This window comes from Myotis lucifugus, unplaced genomic scaffold (genome assembly GCF_000147115.1).
Source record: "Myotis lucifugus unplaced genomic scaffold, Myoluc2.0 scaffold_1901, whole genome shotgun sequence".
Classification (NCBI taxonomy): Eukaryota; Metazoa; Chordata; class Mammalia; order Chiroptera; family Vespertilionidae; genus Myotis; species Myotis lucifugus.
This window is the reverse complement of record NW_005872949.1, coordinates 1,070-7,946: the sequence shown is the minus strand read 5'-3', so window position 1 is coordinate 7,946 and position 6,877 is coordinate 1,070.

Here is a 6,877-nt window from a genome sequence, read left to right as displayed (position 1 = left end):
TCACCCACAGAGCAGGGCGATCAGGAGGTTGGGGCGCCGAACTGTCACACTCGGGGCAGGGCCGATGGAGAGGTTATGGCTCTACCCTGTCACACACAGAGCAGGGCTGATCAGGGGGTTGGGGAGCTCCCCCCTATCAGGCACAGAGCAGGGCTGATCAGGGGGTTGGGGCGCCTTCCCCAGTCACAAACAGAGCAGGGCGGATAGGGAGGTTGTGGCCCCAACCCCTGTCACACACAGAGCCGCAGGGGGGATCAGGGGGTTTGGGCGCTGCCCCCTGTCACGCTGATCCCAGTGCCGGGGAGCCTCGCTGCTCCGCTGATCCCCGGTGCTGGGGAGGCATATTACCCTTTTTACTATATAGAATAGAGGCCCTGGTGCACGGATGGGGGCTGGCTGGTTTTCCCTGAAGGGTGTCCTGGATCAGGGTGGGGGTCCCCACTGGGGTGCCTGGCCAGTCTGGGTGAGGGGCTGAGGGCTGTTTTCCGGAAGCGGGTGACTGAAGCTCCCAACAGCTCCTTGTTTTCTTTTTTTTTTTTTTTTATTCTGGGCCAGCTTTAGCTCTGGCTCTAGCTCTGAGGCTTCAGCTGCTATAATCGAAACAATGTATAACTCTAGCTCTGAGATCCCGGCCGGCTGAAAGCTGGTTTCTGGGGTTTTGCAACTATATTTGCAACATAGTTTCTTAGAGTTGTAGCTCAGAGGCTGGCAAGTCAGGCGGGGAACGTTGGAGTCTGCAGTCACTGGAGCAAGCAAGCCTCCCTGCTCGCTTCCAGCTGCCTGGCTGCCGGCCGCTATCTTGGCTGGCAGTTAATTTGCATAAGGATATGCTGATTAGCCAATGGGAAGGGTAGCGGTCGTACGCTAATTACCATGTTTCTCTTTTATTAGTGTAGATATGAATAATTTTTCCTCCCTGATCTAGTAGCTCCGTTGGTTAGAGCGTCCTGTTGTCCAGACATCCCAAGGTTGCAGGTTCGATCCCGGGTCAGGGCACATACAAGAAGCACCCAATGAATACATAAATAAGTGGAACAACGAATCTCTCTCTCTCAAAAAAAAAATTAATGATTTTTTAAATAATAAAATAAATGTTTCCAGTTCAGAGCCCCACACATCAATTAATGGCAGTTATTATATATCAGGATTGTAATCCACTTCCCCATAGGTACACAATTTGCAATTCATCATTAAAAATTATAATTCAATTAATGACTGTGCTAATGCTTTCACCATATATTTCCTCCCGTATTTTATTTATTTTTTAAAATATATATTTTATTGATTTTTTACAGAGAGGAAGGGAGAGAGATAGAGAGGTAGAAACATCAATGAGAGAGAAACACCGATAAGCTGCCTCCTGCATACCCCCTACTGGGGATGTGCCCACAACCAAGGTACATGCCCTTGACTGGAATCGAACCTGGGACCCTTCAGTCTGCAGGCCGACGCTCTATCCACTGAGACAAACCGGCCAGGGCTCCTCCCATATTTTATTATGAAAATTCTCAGCCCTGGCCAGTGTGACTCAGTTGGTTGGATCATCGTCTGGAACACCAAAAGGTGGTGGGTTCAATCCCCACCCCCTGGGTACCTACAGAGGGAACAGATCGATGTTTCTCTCTCTCTCATTTCCTCTCTTTCAAATCAATAAAAACATAGGTGAGGATTTGAAAAAAAAGAATAGCCCTAGCTGGTTTGGCTCAGTGGATAAAGCATCGGCCTGCGAACCGAAGGGTCGAAGGGTTGCAGGTTGGATTCGGGTCAAGGGCACTTACCTCGGTTGCAGGCTCCTCCCAGCCCGGGGCCCTGGTCAGGGTTCGTGCAGGAGGCAACCAATCTATGTGTTTCTCTCACATGCATATTTCTCTCTGTCTTTTCCTCTCTCTTCCACTCTCTCTAAAAATCAGTGGAAAAATATCCTCAGGTGAGGAATAAAAAAAAAAATCTGTTTTAAAAATAAAAGAATATTTTACAGCTAATCCATATACCCAGCACCTAGAGCAGCCGTGGGCAAACTACCGTCCATGGGCCGGATCCGGCCCGTTTGAAATGAATAAAACTAAAAAAAAAAAAGACTGTACCCTTTTATGTAATGATGTTTACTTTGAATTTATATTAGTTCACACAAACACTCCATCCATGCTTTTGTTCCGGCCCTCCGGTCCAGTTTAAGAACCCATTGTGGCCCTCGAGTCAAAAAGTTTGCCCACCCCTGACCTAGAGTCTACAATTATCTACCATACTTTTATCCATTTATTTATCTCTCTAACCATCCATCCATTCACCTTTGTTGTTGTTGTTAATGTTTTTGTTAATCCTCACCCGATAATGTTTTTTCTTTTCTTTTTTTTTCTGCTCCCCGAAAATATTTTTTCTATTGATTTTGGAGAGAGTGTAAAAGAGGGAGGGAGGGAAGGAGAGAGAGAGAGAAACAGAGAGAGAGATAAAGACATCATTGGTTGCCTCCTGAACAGGATTGAAACTGCAACCCAGGTTCCTGCCCTTGACCGGGAATCGAACCCACGACCGTTTGGTGTGTGCAGGCTAAGCTCTAACCACTGAGAAAACCGGCCAGGACTCACCTTCCTTTATTTGAACAATGACAAAGTACGTTGTGGATATCAGTGCACTTTCCCTCTAAACACTTCAATGTGCATTTACTAATCAGATTTTAATGTTTGTTCGCAGCCCTTTTCTTCTTTTTAGGTAAAATTTACATACAACAAAATGCACACATCTTCAGTGACATTCACTGATTTTCGACAAATGCATATGCCTGATTTCCCTGGAATCTTCATAACTGCTTGGTGAGGTTGGTCCCACTTATACCCATTCTCCAGATGGGTAAGACTGAGGCTTATGGCCAGAGAAGTCACTCGCCTTGAGGCCACACTTGGGGAGGCTGGGAGTTGCATGCCTGTCTCCCAAGGCCCTAACCCAGTGGTTCCCAACCTTTTATTTTGGCCATGCCCCACCTAAGCGCATCTCTAAAATCCTGATGCCCCCCTGTGACATATATGTCTTATTATTCAAAAAGTGAACTCCAACCGTAGTTGGTTTGGCTCAGTGGACAAAGTGTCAGCCTGTGGACTGAAGGGTCCCAGGTTTGATTCCAGTCAAGGGCACATGCCTAGGTTGTGGGCTCGATCCCCAGTAGGGGGCGTACAGGAGGCAGCCAATCAATGATTCTCTCTTATCATTGATGTTTCCATCTCTCTTTCCCTCTCCCTTCCTCTCTGAAATCAATAAAGGTATATATTTTTTTAAAAAGTGAACTCCTGCCGAAACCGGTCTGGCTCAGTGGATGGAGCGTCAGCCTGCGGACTGAAGGGTCCCGGGTTCGATTCCGGCCAAGGGCATAGACCTGGGTTGCGGGCACATCCCCAGTGGGAGATGTGCAGGAGGCAGCTGATCAATGTTTCTCTCTCATCGATCTTTCTAACTCTCTATCTCTCTCCCTTCCTCTCTGTAAAAAATGAATAAAATATATTTTTTAAAAAAAGTGAACTCCTTTTCACATGGAGGAAGCCTAAAGGCCACTAACTTGGTCTAAACATGGCATCCAAGAAAGAGAAAAATAAAAGAATGAAAGGACAGTTGAAGGACTAAGAAATTGTTAAAATAATAATAATAATAATATGAAGTGACATAAAAATAGCAAATAAAGTTTTAAAACATAATAGAAAACTGAAATGCATAAATATGTCACAATATATATTTATATACTGTCTATGAGGCTCTTAGAACCATAAGAAATGCAAAAAAATTCACTGTTAATAACTCATTCTTTAATTGCCCCCCTAAATCAAATTGCCCCCCTTAAAAATCAAATTGCTCCCCTGTGGGGCATGTGCTCCACGTTGGGAACCACTGGCCTAACCACACCTGCTCTGCCGCTTCCCTAAATTCCTTCGTGGTGGTTATTTGGGTCATTTGCAGTGGCCCTGCCATGACTCCCTGCTCCTCCTGGCAGTGCCGAGATCCTAATTCCTTCCCCACCTGTCCTGTTCTTTGGTAACATTTCAGGGTTTCACACCTGCTCAAAGACTACAGATAGCTTTCACCTCAAAGCTTCCTCCTGTAGCAGCTATGGCGCCTCAGTCAAGTCACAACCTCTGTGAGCCTCAGTCTCCACATCTGTACAATGGGCAGAATGGTAATAGAGCATACCTCCTTGGGTGCTGCGAGGCTCAAAGGAGATCAAATGTTCAAAGCATTTAGACAGGGTACAGGGTACAAAGCATTTAGCCCTTAAGAAAGGGCTAGTACTACTATTATCGTTGTGGTTATGGTCATTATTATTGAGGAACTTGGCTAGGGTGGGGTCCAGCTCAGGACTGGCGGACCGGCTCCCTACGCTGCTGGGTTCTGGTGGTGAGCAATCCCTGCTGGTCCCCAGACTTAGAGCTGCTTGGGAAGGTGCTCGGAGAACTTGTGGTGACATCTGCAGGATCTGAGGCCCTGGGGCCAGGCCCAGCTGAGAAGTGGCCCAGCATCTGAAGGACCTGCCACCCAGGCACATGTGACCTTGTGGACCTTCCTCCTGTGTCGCTCAGACACCCTCCCCTCCCAAATGCTCCCAGCCTCCACACCACCCACTTCAGAAAGTCCCTGTCCCCCATCCCACCCTCTTCTCGGACATCACATTCACTCAACAAACTCACATTAAACTCGGGGCGAGCTCGGTCCTTTGCTAGCCGCTGAGTGTCGGTGCTAAAGCCAGAGAGACGTGGGTGGGAATTCTGACTTCACCGCTTACCAGCTGAGCAGCCGTTTCCTCCTTTGCCCTCCAGATTTGATCACGAGCACAGCGACCCTCCGTACCAAACACGAGGGGACCGTTCCTGGGCTCTCTGATCATTCTACAAATACTAGAGGCCCGGTGCACGAATTCGTGCACGGTGTGGGGGGTCTGGCTAGCCTGCCCGGATTGGGGCTGATCAGGGGGTGGGGCCGGCCAGGGGGAGGGGCCGCAGGCGGTTGGCTAGCTGGCCCCGCCCCCTGGTCAAACTCCAGGTCCAACTCCCAGTTGAGGGGACAATGTGCACATTAGCCTTTTATTATATAGTATTCCTGGAGCCCTTACGGAGGGCCCAGTGCAGTTCAAGGGGCTGGGGATTCAGCAGTGAGGGGGGGAAAAAATTAAAAAGAAAAAAAGAACAGACAAAACTCTTCGCCAGGTTCTAGTGAGGGGTGACCAGGAAATCAGCCCGGCTGTCAGGCGGGAGGGAGCTGCAGAAAGCTACAGCGTTGAAGGCAGAGAGACCGAGGAGCTGTCACAATGGGCAAAGTGACATTTGCCAGGAGACCTGAAGGTCACGAAGGAGCCCACGGAACGGGGATGATAATGGAAGGATAATGAGGAACGTGCAGGTGAAAGGGATGAGCAGTACAAAGCCCTGAGGCAGCAGGAGGTGTAGCTGCCAGACCTTATCTTGTCACCGCTAACCTAACCGTGAGAAGCCACTCTTCCTGTTTACTAAGTTGGATGCAGACAGAGGTAATGAGGCTCCTTGTGGCCCACACCCCTTATCTGGGCAGGGGATTGGAACTCAGGCTTCTCTGGCCCCAGCCTGCGCCCTCCACCCCTAGGGGACACCACAGCTGCCCCTACACTTGGCTCCCCGCTCCCCCAACCAGAGACCTTTCCTCAAGGGACCATCATTTATGCTGAGCACATTGCTGGGCCCTGGGATGGGCGGTACCAGGGATCCAGCGATGACTAGGATAGTCCCCGCCCTGTCCCTGGGGGAGTCACAGGCCAGAGGGGGCAGGGACCCATCCCCAGACAATGATGACGCAGAATGTGGGACGGGGCAGCCCGGGAGGAGTGCTTGACCCAGCGTGGGAGTCAGGGAGGGCTTCCTGGAGGAGGAGACCGCACAGCTGGGGTAGGAAGGAGTCGGGCCAAGCCCAGGGAAGGAGAATTCCAGACATAGGGAACAGCATACGCAAAACCACAGAGTTGAGAAGAGCCCAGAAGGTTCCCAAGCATATATCTACATGTCACCCCACCCTCTGAGTGGCCCCCGTGGCTTCCCTCAGGATAAAGCTCTTCAACCAGGCATCTGTCAGTTCAGTAATACATTCCTTCAGCCGTTCAACAAACCACACCCACACACGAAGAGCTGAGAGATGTCCAATGGACAGAGATGGGTAGAGAATGGGGGAGGGGGGGAAGAGAGGCTTCAGTAATAAATAAACATTAAGGAGGGCCTGGCTGGTGCTCAGTGGTTAGAGCCTTGGTCCGTGCACTGAAGGGTCTCAGGTTTGATTCCCGGTCAAGGGCAGGTACCTGGGTTGGGGGTTCCCTCCCTGTCCCCCGTCCGGGCACGTGCGGGAGGCAACCAGTTGATGTGTCTCTCTCACAGAGATGTTCTTCTCTCTCTCCCTCTCCCTCCCTCCCTTCCACTCTCTCTGAAAAGCAATGGAAAAAAACATCCTCAGGTGAGGATGACCCCTCCCCACACACACTGAGAAAAGTGCACACTGACCATCTCCACAAGAATGTGTAGAAACTGCTAAAGTGGCCGCTTCCAGGAAGGAAAGCTGTGGCTTCGCGGTTCAGCAGGGGGGCGCGTCTCACCGCCGAGCCGCCGAATGACCTCGGGAAAATCACTCAATTATTATTTTTTTGATTTTTTAAAAATATTTTATTGATTTTTTACAGAGAGGAAGGGAGAGGAATAGAGAGCCAGAAACATCGATGAGAGAGAAACATCGATCAGCTGCCTCCTGCACACACCCCACTGGGGTTGTGCCTGCAACCAAGGTACATGCCCCTGACTGGAATCGAACCTGGGACCTTTCAGTCTGCAGGCTGATGCTCTATCCACTGAGCCAAACCAGTCAAGGCTTGATTTTTTTTTTTGAA